Below are 13,695 nucleotides of genomic sequence, written 5' to 3' on the forward strand. Positions count from 1 at the left end.
ACCATGAAAAGAAAGGGACCCACTGGATCAGCCTTCCAGTTACAAAAACACCCATCGACCACTATCATTTGCTTTCTGTCAATGAACCAATTTTGGATCCAACTTGTCACTTGCCCTTGGGTCCCATGAGTTTTTACTTTTCTGACCAGTCTGCCATATAGGACCCTATCAAGGCCTTACTAAAATCCATATAGACTACATCAAATGCGCTGCCCTCATTAACCCTTGTTACCTCCTCAAAAAATTCAATCAAGTTGGTCAGATAGGACCTTCCCTTAACAAATCTATGCAAACTGTCCTTAGTTAATCTGTGCCTTTCTGAATGATGATTTATAATGTCCCTCAGAATTTGTTCTGATAATTTACCCACCACTGATGTTTGGCTGACTGACCTGTAAATTCTCGGTCTATGCCTTTCTCCCTTTTTAAACAATGGTACGATGTTCACATTCCTCCCGTCCTCTGCCACCATGTTTGCAGCCAGAGAGGCTGTAAAATGATGGTCAGAGCCTCTGCTATTTCCTCTTTTCTCTTAACAGCCTGGGATACATTTCATCCAGGCCTGGTGATTTATCTACTTTCAAAGAGGCGAAACCCCATGATTATCCCATCCAATATTTCATACTTCTCCTTAACTACCTCCTCCTCCTCTTTTGTGAAGACAGACTCAAAGTATTCGTTAAGAACCTTGAGCTTGTCAACTGCCTCCACACATAGGTTCCTTTTATGATCTCTAATAGGCCTTACTCTTTCCTTAGTTATCCTGTTGCCCTTTATGTATTTATACAGCATCCTTGATTTAACTTGCCAATATTTTTCATGTCTTGTCTTTGCTTTCCTGATTTCCTTTTTAATTTCACCCCTGCACTTTGTATAGTCCTAGGTTTTCTGGAGCTCTCTGAATCCGACAGAAGCTTTCCTTTTTATGTTGTATCCTACTTTGTATGCTCGTTGACATCCAGGGGACTCTAGATTTGGGAGCCCCATTCTTTCTCTTTGTGAGAACCTACTTACTTTGAAATCTATGCATCTAATTTAACTGTGACCTAGCCATTATGTGCTCTCCATATCCCTACAGTAGGAAATGGAAACTGATAGTAGTTTGGCCACAGTTTGTGGAGTGTGTGCAGATTTGGGTATCCCATTATAGAAAATACATTAAAGCCATAGATGGCTTGCAATGTAGATTCACCTGGATGATGCCAGGGTTGGAAATTATAGTTATGAGGATCCAGATTGTTTCCACTGGAGCAGAAAAGGTTAAGAGGAGATTTAATTGAGGGTTTTAAAATTATGAGGGAATTTGCTAAGGTGAATAGGGAAAAACAATTTGCCTGTCAGTGATGATGGGTAATCAATTTAACATTGTCACCATGGAGATTGGGGAAAGAGATTATCAGATATTTCTTTATGCGGAGTGTTCAAGCATTTTAATGCTTTACCACAGAAAGTGGTCATGACTATTAGGCAGCCAACCAGCAGAACATGCAGGCTGACCACTGTTTCCAGTGGCAAAGAGACCACCGCAATTATGAGATCTGGAGCTCTTTAGAATGCGACCAGCTAAATGGATGTCCCGAGGCAACTCGCTGGTTCTGGGTTACAGGGTGGTCAGCTGCCTGGGACCCCATTGGCAGTTGCAGATAGTTGCCAGAAGGGGGAGAGGCAAGACCGAGGTGTCGAGCTAGCTCAGCAGCGTCCCGAGGTATGGTTGTGGGGCTCAGAAGATTACTCCTATTCCTACTGACATCACACAAAAAAAATCACAGCTTACCTGCGGTTCCCCCAGTCGACTGGGCTCTCACCCAGAACTCTCCTGATATATTAACTGGGGTCCTATATACATTGATGTAACCACAGTGATCGTAGGAATGAGATAGTAAGCCTTTCCCATGATTTTTGGGGTATTACCACCCTGCTTCTGCCAGGCTGGAGATCTGAAATTTTAGGCCATTGATTCTGAAGCCATTTCATTTTTTTAAGGGAAAATATTTGAAGCAGAGGAAGCTGCAGAACATTGGGTAAATAGTAAGGCAGTGGTATCAGATTTGGAATTCTCTAACAAAAAGCCAGCCAAGGTATGATGGACAGAATGGCCTCTTTATCTTCTGTAGTTTCTGTTTGAATATAAATTAGCCCCTGTAGCTCATAGTATAGGACACATTCAGAACATTTTCATTTTCCTTCTGTCTGTGCAAGAAACCTCCATTCCTCTTGAAATAAAAGCAGAAAATACTGGAAATACTCAGCTGGTCAGGCAGCATCTGTGCAGAGAGAAAGAGAGTGAGCTTTTCAGGTTGATGACTTTTTGCCAGTTCTGATGAAAGATCATCAACCTGAAACATTAATGCTGTTTCGCTCCAAAAATGTTGCCAAATTCTGAGCATTTCCAGTTTTTATTTCAGATTTCCAGTATCCCTGTAGCATTTTGCCTTTTGTTCTCTAGTCCTTTATCATTCAGCATACATTAGGAGGTATTGATGCTTTTTGTTCATTTTCCTTTTAAATATTTCAATCGATTCCACATTTCTTGAATAAGGTGACATTTTATTGTGTAAGTTAATGGTAAATTTTCAGATCAATTGCATCTGATAAATGGGTGTAATTGATTGGAAACATCACAAAGATTGCTTAGTCATAGAGAGATACAGCACTGAAACAGGCCCTTTGGCCCACTGAGTCTGTACTGACCATCAACCACCCATTTATACTAACCCTACATTAATCCCATATTTCCTCCAACATCCCCACCTTCCCTCAATTCTCCCACCTACACTCGGGGCAATTTACAATGGCCAATTTACCTATCAACCTGCAAGTCTTTGGTTATGGGAGGAAACCTGAGCACCTGGCAGAAACCCACATGGTCACAGGGAGAACTTACAAACTCCACGAAGGTAATACCCAGAACTGAACCCAGGTCGCTGGAGCTGTGAGGCTGTGGTGCTAGCCACTGTGCCACCCTTATACTGCTTCCTTTCCAACTTGGCTTCCTACTTCATTTTCTGATTGGTTTTTCAAGTGTGGCTGTAAGTGCTGGTTAGTTTGTCACTTCCAATATTCAAATGAGATCCTAATGATGTCAGTTCACAATTTCCTGGAATTTGCACCAGAATCGCACTGAATCATAAATCTGTCCATATAGATTAATCATTCAGGACAGCAAGTGGTTGGGTTGCTTGAGTGCATTTAAAGAGCCTATAAGAAGACCAACTGTTTGCTAAAGTTTGTTTTTCCTGTTTTACTGTTACTTTCCCCTTCTTTGCCAGCATGTGGTTATTTTGGGGATTTTGCACTTTAGCAGGGAATTTCCTCAGAGCTGCTCCCACTTTGCTACCATAGCTTTGACAGAAGTGCAATGGAAACCAGATTTCCTCATGTTAATGATGGTTAATGCTTACCTCCAGGAAACTGATGGCGAAGGAGCTTTGTTGATCTCTGAGGAAATTCCCAGTCCTGGTGGTTTGATGGTTATTTTTTTGGCACATAATCAATATTAGCACAATTATTTCCCCCTTTACTTAAGATGTTTTTGAGCAAAGAAAGGAGGAGCAATGGAGGGACTGACCAGGCAGATCAAACTGCAGACTGCGCCACCAATGTTACCCTCCAATCCAATCTTAGGGCAGAGCCACAACAGCTGAGTTTATTAGAGGAATTTTAACCTGCAATTACTCTGATTCATCAGGGAGATGGTGGCAGAACTGGACCATTTATTGCGAGGACATGCCGCTAATTGCAGCAAAGGCCAGCTGAGCCCCATTCTCGGCCTTCATGTCCTTTAAGCATGGCACAATGCTGGCATTGGAAACAGGGCTATCTGCTTTGCACCTACCTGATGTATCATAGTATCCAATTGCCATGAGACAGTAGGCTGTTCTGTCAAACTTGGTTTCGTGTCTGCATATTAGGTGGCAGATTTTCTTGTTTATGCTGGGCCGAGAAGCAGTGCATAGAGAAAAACCGGGCTTGGATATGCGGAGCATTACTGTTTGAATGCCCAATTTTCTGTCAATTCATTTAAATGACAGAAAGTTTATTGGGCTGTGGCCACCCATATGGCTTTCTTTAAAGCCTTCTTTATGTCTTTTCCATTCCCATTACCTGTTTTCGGTGACAGAAGTGAAATAGTACTCGATGTTTATTCTTTTTTTTAATTCATTCATGGGATGTGGGCGTCACTGGCTAGGCCAGCATTTATTGCCCATCCCTAATTGCCCTTGAGAAGTTGGTGGTGAGCTGCCTGCTTGAACAGCTGCAGTCCATGTTGGGTAGGTATACCCACAGTGCTGTTAGGAAGGGAGTTCCAGGATTTTGACCCCACGACAGTGAAGGAACGGCGATATAGTTCCAAGTCAGGATGGTGTGTGACTTGGAGGGAACTTGCAGGTGGTGGTGTTCCCCTGCATTTTCTGCCCTTGTCCTTCTAGTTGGTAGAGGCCGCGGGTTTGGAAGGTGCTGTCTGAGAAGCCTTGGTGCGTTGCTGCAGTGCATCGTGTAGATGGTACACACTGCTGCCACTGTGCGTCGGTGGTGGAGGGAGTGAATGTTTGTAGATGGGATGCCAATCAAGCGGGCTGCTTTGTCCTGGATGGTGTCGAGGTTGTTGAGTGTTGTTGGAGCTGCACTCATCCAGGCAAGTGGAGAGTATTCCATCACACACAAGTCAGGATGGACACCTTCCATCACTGTACTGATGATTGAGAGTAGACTAATGGGACGGTAATTGGCCAGTTTGGACTTTGTGTGTGCAGGACATACCTGGACAATTTTCCACATTGCCGGGTAGATGCCTGTGTTGTAGCTGTACTGGAACAGCTTGGCTAGGGGCCCGGCAAGTTCTGGAGCACAGGTCTTCAGTACTGTTGCTGGAATATTGTCAGGGCCAATAGCCTTTGTAGTATCCATTATCTTATGTTGTTTCTTGATATCAAGCGGGGCGAATCGAATTGGCTGAAGTCTGGCATCTGTGATGCTGGGGACTTCAGGAGGAGGCCAAGATGGATCATCAACTCGGCACTTCTGGCTGAAGATTGTTGCAAATGCTTCAGCCTTATCTTTCATACTGATGTGCTGGGCTCCCCCATCATTGGGGATGGGGATATTTGTGGAGCCACCTCCACCAGTTAGTTGTTTAATTGTCCACCACCATTCACGGCTGGATGTGGCAGGACTGCAGAGCTTAGATCTGATCCGTTGGTTATGGGATCATTTAGCTCTGTCTATTGCATGCTGCTTATGCAGTTTGGCTTGCAAGTAGTCCTGTGTTGTAGCTTCACCAGGTTGACACCTCATTTTGAGGTATGCCTGGTGCTGCTCCTGGCATGCCCTCCTGCACTCTTCATTGAACCAGGGTTGGTCTCCTGGCTTGAAGGTGATGGTAGAGTGGGGGATATGCCAGGCCATGAGGTTATACATTGTGGTTGAGTACAATTCTGCTGCTGCTGTTGGCCCACAGCGCCTCATGGATGCCCAGTTTTGCGTTGCTAGATTTGTTCGAAATCTATCCCATTTAGCACAGTGATAGTGCCACACAACACAGTGGAGGGTATCCTCAATGTGAAGGCGAGACTTCGTCTCCACAAGGACTGTGCAGTGGTCACTCCTACCAATGCTGTCATGGACAGATGCATCTGCGACAGCCATATTGGTGAGGACGAGGTCAAGTATGGTTTTCCCTCTTGTTGGTCCCCTCACCACCTGCCACAGACCTATTCTAGCAGCTGTGTCCTTTGGGACTAGGCCAGCTCGGTCAGTTGTGGTGCTACCGAGCCACTCTTGGTGATGGACATTGAAGTCCCCCACCCTGAGTACATTCTGCGTCCTTGCCACCCTCAGTGCTTCCTCCAAGTGGTGTTCAACATGGAGGAGTACTGAGTCATCAGCTGAGGGAGGGCAATAGGTGGTAATCAGCTTGAGGTTACCTTGTCCATGTTTGACCTGATGCCATGAGACTTCATGGGGTCTGGAGTTGATGTTGAAGCCTCCCAGGGCAACTCCCTCCTGACTGTATACCACTGTGCTGCCACCTCTGCTGGGTCTGTCCTGCTGGTGGGACAGGACATACCCGGGGATGGTAATGGTGGTGTCTGGAACATTGCCTGTAAGGTGTGAATGACTTAAGGTCTTAATGGAAAGCACAACACTACTTCTAACTTCTGCTTTGGCAGTTGCTGGCTTGCAATGTTCATTGAACCAACACACAAGGGCAGCAAATACATGGGAACACCACCACCTGCAAGTTCCCCTCCAAGTCACACACCACCCTGACTTGGAACTATATTGCTGTTCCTTCACTGTCACTGGGTCAAAATCCTGGAACTCCCTTCCTAGCAGCACTGTGGGTGTACCTACCCCACATGGACTGCAGCGGTTCAAGAAGGCAGCTCACCACCACCTTCTCAAGGGCAATTAAGGATGGGCAATAAATGCTGGCATAGCCAGCGACGCCCTCATCCCGTCAATGAATTTAAAAAAAACTCAACTCCTCCTTTGCTGCACTTAGTTTAATGATACATCCTTTGTGTAATCATATTTTCAATATTATGAATCATCTTATATTATCTCAGTATTAAATAGTACTTCCTGTTTCGCTGCCCAATTCCAATGTGACTGAAGATTTCTTTGAACAGTCCAGGGTAAGTATAGCAAATCATTGCTCCCAACACAGTGCATTGCCTACTCCAAGCATACAACAGAGATTCACATGTGGTGATCACTGGACCCCACATGATTTCTTATCCTATAGAGGACCCCTTGATCTCTGCCTAAATTCCTGATGCGTGCTCCTGGTGGGTGAAGCTTCTCATGAGAGCACAGGTTTGTGAAATCTGTCCTCATATGTCACTTCAGAACATTCCCCTTTCTCTCACCACCTTGTGTCAACCACAAACGTAGACATTTTGCTTACAGCATGTTTATGGAGGTTGTTAGTCATATGATCATGAAAAAGCAGGGCTTCTAGAACTTCTCCTCAAGGTCACAGCTGTCCTACTTAGAAATACTGTCATTTTTAACAGCACTGTTTCTTTATCTGTAACCAGAGTGAAAATCTGATAAATGTTAAAGCCTGTCTCTGGGGGATACATCAGTAAGAGTCATAAAGTGAGATGTCCTTTAACTACAAGTTCTCATGCAACTTATTAGGATGATTTCACAATCTGATGCTCACAGAGAATACATCAATTGTGGCTGGGCAGGCTGTGATTTTCCATCCTAATGATGTGCTTCACTTCCCTGAGCATGCAAAAATATAAAGCTTTTAAATCCTTTTAAAATCTGTGGCAGTGGTTCATAATAACAATAATTGTTTATGTGAAACAGAGATGTAATAAACTTGAGTGTAAAATGGAAATGTTTCAAGTGGGTTTACAGTAAATTTTTCCAGCATTGACTTATTACATAAGAACTTAAACACAGGAACTTAAGAAATAGGAGGAGGCGGAGTAGGCCATCTGGCCATCAAGCCTGCTCAGCCATTTAGTAAGATCATGGTTAATCTTCTCCCTCAATGCCACTTTCCCGTCCTATCCTAATATCCCTTGATCCCCTTAGTCCCCAAAAATATATTCATTGCCATCTTGAATATACTCAATGACTGAGTATCCACAGCCCTCTGGGATAGAGAATTCCAAAGATTCCTAACTCTCCGGCTGAAAACATTTCTCCTCATCTCAGTCTTAAATGGCCAGTCTCTTATCCTGAGACTGTGAGCCCTCGGTCTAGACTCAGCAGCCAGTATTTATCACAAGGATAAAGCCATATATGTTTGTACAAAAAAACTTCAGAAAGATCTAGGAAATGTTTTTACTGAGGTTAAAATAAATAAATTGCATAATACATGTTCACACTTGATTTTAACTGCTGATGGGTTCCTGCTGGGAATTCGTGCTGGTAAGTTAATTTCCTGCTCTCCCATAGCAGAATGATGCCCAGATGATTTTAACAGCCAGGCCTCGTTTAAATCCCACCGGCTGACTACCCTCCTGGAAGTGATGTAAAATCACATGGCCCAGAGGCTGCTCGCCAAGACCGGATAAGAGGTGCTGGGATCATCCCATGAGTAGCACAAGCTCATGCCGAGGGAGGCTTAAGCTTTAATTGTGGGGCTATAATATCGCCCGACTCCATCTCGACACAGCCCATCTGCTACTGAAACCTTCATCCATACCTTTATTCTGTTATTGACTTTCACTGCTCTCCTGGCTAGCCTCCCACCTTGCACCTGTCGTAAACTTGATGGTTTCCTCTGGGTGCTCTGGTTTCCTCCCACATGCCAAAGACTTGTGTGTTGATAGGTAAATTGGCCATTGTAAAAATTGTCCCTAGTGTAGATAGGTGGTAGGAGAATTGAGGGAAGTTTGGGATGTGAGAGGGTAAATGGAATTAATGTAGGATTAGTACAAATGGGTGGTTGACGGTCAGCACAGACTCGGTGGGCCGAAGGGTTTGTTTTGATGCTGTATGACTCTATGACTTACAGAAAGGTCTACATCACATCAGTGGGAGTCATTCAAAGAGAAAATAGTGAGAGTCCGGAGTCAACATGTACCCGTTGGGTGAAGGCGAAGGGTAGGACTAACAGGCCCAAGGAACCATGGATGTCAAGGGATATAGAGCATTGGATCAGGAAAGAAAAGTAGGCTTACGGCAGATCCCAAGCACTGAAAACAGCAGAGGCACTAGAGGAGTATAGAAAGTGTAGGGTGGTAGTTAAAAAAATAATTAGGAGAGCGAAGAGAGGGCATGAAAAAACGCTGGTGGGCAAGATAAAGGAATACACGATGGATGGTAGGACCCTAGGAAGTACAGAGGGACCTTGGTGTACTTGTCCATAGATCACTGAAGGCAGCAGCACAAGTAGATAAGGTGGTTAGGAAGGCATATGGGATACTTGCCTTTATTAGCCGAGATATAGAATATAAGAGCAGGGAGGTTATGATGGAGCTATATAAAACGCTAGTTAGGCCACAGCTGGAGTACAGTGTACAGTTCTGGTCACTACACTATAGGAAGGATGTGATTGCACTGGAGAAGGTACAGAGGAGATTCACCAGGATGTTGCCTGGGTTGGAGCATTTCAGCTATAAAGAGAGACTGAATAGGCTAGGGTTGTTTTCCTTGGAGCAGAGAAGGCTGAGGGGGGACAAGATTGAGTTGTATAAGATTATGAGGGGCATTGATAGATTAGATAGGAGGAAACTTTTTCCCTTAGCGGAGGTGTCAAGAAACAGGGGGCATAGATTTAGGGTAAGGGGCAAGAGGTTTAGGGGAGATTTGAGGAAACATTTTTTCACCCAGAGGGTGGTTGGAATCTGGAATGCGCTGCCTGAAGAGGTGGTGGAGGCAGGAACCCTCACAACATTTAAGAAGTATTTAGATGACCACTTGAAACGCCATATTATACAGGGCTACGGGCCAAGTGCAGGAATAAGGGATTAGAATAGTTGGGTGCTGTATGGCCGGCACAGACACGATGGGCCGAAGGGCCTGTTTCTGTGCTGTATAACTCTATGACTCTATGACCTCCTTTTACTTGCCTGGTTTACTGAATCCAGATGAAATAGATCAAAAAAAACCTGTTAAAATGGAGGCATGTGGCCTCCTTAAAAGTTTTTGCTGACTGACCCACCTCCTGAGAGTGGATTGGTTGGCCGGTCCCTTCAGTTAAATGCAGAGTGGGCGAGTTAGGGTCGGGTTTGAGGTTTTTAATTCTCAACTGTTCCCAACCCATCAGATCTTGAGGCTTAAAGTTACTGGATTGGCCTGCTGCAGGCTGTCTGTTTTGCAGCTGCCCGGGCAGCCTGTCTCTACTGCCTTCCTGTGATATCTAAAGGGCAGCCAAAGCCCTCACGTGTGCTGCTGTTATGTGGGTCAGCACCATCATGTGTGGAAACCCCTCCATTCCACTGGCACTGGGCCTTGGTTTGGGCTGGCCACTGATCAACGGGAGGGCTCACCATATGGCCTTGTTGAATTCCTGGACATCTTGTTAATTCACTGGAGTCTTATTAGTTCCTGTAGATGCTAGTAATTATATTTTAAAGAAAGAGACATCGTGTAAAGTTCTTTATTAAAGTTACGAGAGCCACTCTAAAATCCATGCCAGATAGTGCCATCTAGTGTTAGTTTACTATAATCTCAACCAAGTACTCTTAACTTCCTCTGAACGTTACTTCGTGGACTTAAATGTTTGCATTATGTTAGTTTAACACAAGCATTCATTCATTTAAAATGGGAGTAATGTGTGTGCATAGATGTTGGTTGAGGAAAGCTTTGGCACTGGCTTTGGTGAGCTACTGTGATTTAACAGCTTGCCAACACTGCCTACTCAAAAATGAGGAACACTGGGAGCAAGAGGACTGCCACCACCATAAGGAACCAGCTCTCATCATAAGCCAAAAGGAGAGGATAAAACAGGAAATGTTAAAAACAAAATGCAGGCAGGTGGAGGATTCAGAACAAACAGGGAATTTTTCTTGTCTTAGCTTGATCTTGTATCTACTGTTGTTTCAATGCTATTTTGATACTTGACTTTTCAAGAGGACGCTGTAAAGTTCTATTCACATACATATATTCGTCGTTGTTTTGTGATATCAAGCACCAAATGTTATCAAAAATGTAATAAAGCTGCAATTTTAGAAAAAAATAATTATTTTAATTGGTGTGGTTCTTCAGGGTAACATTTCAGGGTTCCCACTAGGTGACTGCAGTGACTGCAACAACTACAGTGGAATCTCCCTGCTCAGCATAGTGGGGAAAGTCTTTGCTCGAGTCGCTCTAAACAGGCTCCAGAAGCTGGCCAAGCGCGTCTACCCTGAGGCACAGTGTGGCTTTCGTGCAGAGAGATCGACCGTTGACATGCTGTTCTCCCTTCGTCAGATACAGGAGAAATGCCGCGAACAACAGTTGCCCCTCTACATTGCTTTCATTGATCTCACCAAAGCCTTTGACCTCGTCAGCAGACGTGGTCTCTTCAGACTACCAGAAAAGATTGGATGTCCACCAAAGCTACTAAGTATCATCACCTCATTCCATGACAATATGAAAGGGACAATTCAACATGGCGGCACCTCATCAGAGCCCTTTCCTATCCTGAGTGGCGTGAAACAGGGCTGTGTTCTCGCACCCACACTTTTTGGGATTTTCTTCTCCCTGCTGCTTTCACATGCGTTCAAGTCTTCTGAAGAAGGAATTTTCCTCAACACAAGATAAGGGGGCAGGTTGTTCAACCTTACCCATCTAAGAGCGAAGTCCAAAGTATGGAAAGTCCTCATCAGGGAACTCCTCTTTGCTGACGATGCTGCTTTAACATCTCATACTGAAGATGCCTGCAGAGTCTCATCGACAGGTTTGCAGCTGCCTGCAATGAATTTGGCCTAACCATCAGCCTCAAGAAAACGAACATCATGAGGCAGAACATCAGAAATGCTCCATCCGTCAATATTGGCGACCACGCTCTGGAAGTGGTTCAAGAGTTCACCTACCTCGGCTCAACTATCACCAGTAACCTGTCTCTCGATGCAGAAATCAACAAGCGCATGGGAAAGGCTTCCACTGCTATGTCCAGACTGGCCAAGAGAGTGTGGGAAAATGGCGCACTGACACGGAACACAAAAGTCCGAGTGTATCAAGCCTGTGTCCTCAGTACCTTGCTCTATGGCAGCGAGGCCTGGACAACGTATGTCAGCCAAGAGCGACGTCTCAATTCATTCCATCTTCGCTGCCTCCGGAGAATACTTGGCATCAGGTGGCAGGACCGTATCTCCAACACAGAAGTCCTCGAGGCGGCCAACATCCCCAGCTTATACACACTATGGAGTCAGTGGCGCTTGAGATGGCTTGGCCATGTGAGCCGCATGGAAGATGGCAGGATCCCCAAAGACACATTGTACAGCGAGCTCGCCACTGGTATCAGACCCACCGACCGTCCATGTCTCCGCTTTAAAGACGTCTGCAAACGCGACATGAAGTCCTGTGACATTGATCACAAGTCGTGGGAGTCAGTTGCCAGCGTTCGCCAGAGCTGGCGGGCAGCCATAAAGGCGGGGCTAAGGTGTGGCGAGTCGAAGAGACGTTGCAGTTGGCAGGAAAAAAGACAGAGGCGCAAAGGGAGAGCCAACTGTGGAACAGCCCCAACAACCAATTTTATCTGCAGCACCTATGGAAGAGCCTGTCACTCTAGAATTGGCCTTTATAGCCACTCCAGGTGCTGCTCCACACACCACTGACCACCTCCAGGCACTTACCCATTGTCTCTCGAGATAAGGAGGCCAAAGAAGAAGAGTTTCCTGTTTTAGTGATATGTTTATTATTGTGTTTATTTTCAGTAAAACAGCAAGAATCAATGTGCAAACTCTTCTGTTAAATCTACTGTATTTAAAGCAAAGGATTACTCAACAACGTCTAGCAGCTCATTTAGCAAGCAGTGTTTCTTTTAAAGGGCGTTACCTTTCACGCTTTTATGACAATGTTGCAACAGAAAGGATTTGGAAAATTAATAACTTTTAAATGTTGGTTGTTAATGCAAAGTGTATTCATACATGTTTAGGGAAAAAAATTATAATCTAATAAGCTTCCGAAGTTGTCTCAATTTGGGAACTATTCCTTCAAGTTGGAAAATTGTGCATGTCACTCCGCTATTTAAGAAAGTTGAGAGAGGAAATTATAGACCAGTTAGCCTAATATCTGTTATTAGGAAATTACTGGAGTCTATAATTAAGGATAGAGTAACTGAACACCTTGAACATTTTCAGCTGATCAGAGAGAGCCAGCATCGATTTGTAAAGGGTAGGTTAGGAAATTGGCTGAGTGGCAGGAGACAGAGAGTAAGGATAATGGGCTGGTGCTCTAATTGGCAGGATGTGGTTAATGTTGTCCCGTAAGGATCTGTGTTGGTGCCTCAACAATTCACCATGTCTATTAGCGATTTAGATGATGGGATAGAAAGCCACATATCCAAAGTTTGCTGATGATACAAAATTAGACGGCATTGTAAACAGTGTAAATGGAAGCATAACATTACAAAAAGATATTAATAGATTAAGTGAATGGGCAAAACTATGACAAATGGATTTCAATATTGGCAAATGTGAAGTCATCCACTTTTGACCTAAAAAGAATGGATTAAAATGCTTTCTATATGGTGAAAAGCTATTGAAGGTCCAGAGACTTGAGGGTCCAGGTATACAAATCGTTAAAATATCATGAACAGGTGGAGAAAATAATCAAAAAGGCTAGTGGAATGCTGGCATTTACACAGCTAGAGGACTCGAAAGAAAGGGAGTAGAAGTCATGCTTCAGCTATACAAAGCCCAAATTAGACTATTGCTTGCAGTTCTGGGCACCACACCTTAGGAAGGATATATTGGCCTTGGAAGGAGTACAGCATAGATTTACCAACATTTTACCTGGACTCAAGAAATAAATTATGTGGAGAGGTTACACAAACTAAAGTTGTATTCCATGGAATTTAGAGGGATCCCGCCTCCAAGAGCTGCTGGCCAATCAGAGAGCAAAGGCCTCGAACCCAGGCCCAGCACTGGAACTCCAGAACAGGGTGGCACAGTGGCGTAGTGGTCGGGGCGGCACAGTGGCGCAGTGGTTAGCACTGCAGCCTCACAGCTCCAGGGACCTGGGTTTGATTCTGGGTACTGCCTGTGCGGAGTTTGCCAGTTCTCCCTGTGACCGCGTGGG

The 13,695-nt window shown here is 44.6% G+C and overlaps 1 protein-coding gene across 4 annotated transcripts in view; it reads left to right on the plus strand.

Moving 5' to 3' along the window:
* Positions 1-13,695, plus strand: part of dse (dermatan sulfate epimerase) — a 74,503-nt gene that overhangs the window by 45,479 nt on the left and 15,329 nt on the right. The window lies entirely within an intron of this gene.

This window comes from Heterodontus francisci, chromosome 3 (genome assembly GCF_036365525.1).
Source record: "Heterodontus francisci isolate sHetFra1 chromosome 3, sHetFra1.hap1, whole genome shotgun sequence".
Classification (NCBI taxonomy): domain Eukaryota; kingdom Metazoa; phylum Chordata; class Chondrichthyes; order Heterodontiformes; family Heterodontidae; genus Heterodontus; species Heterodontus francisci.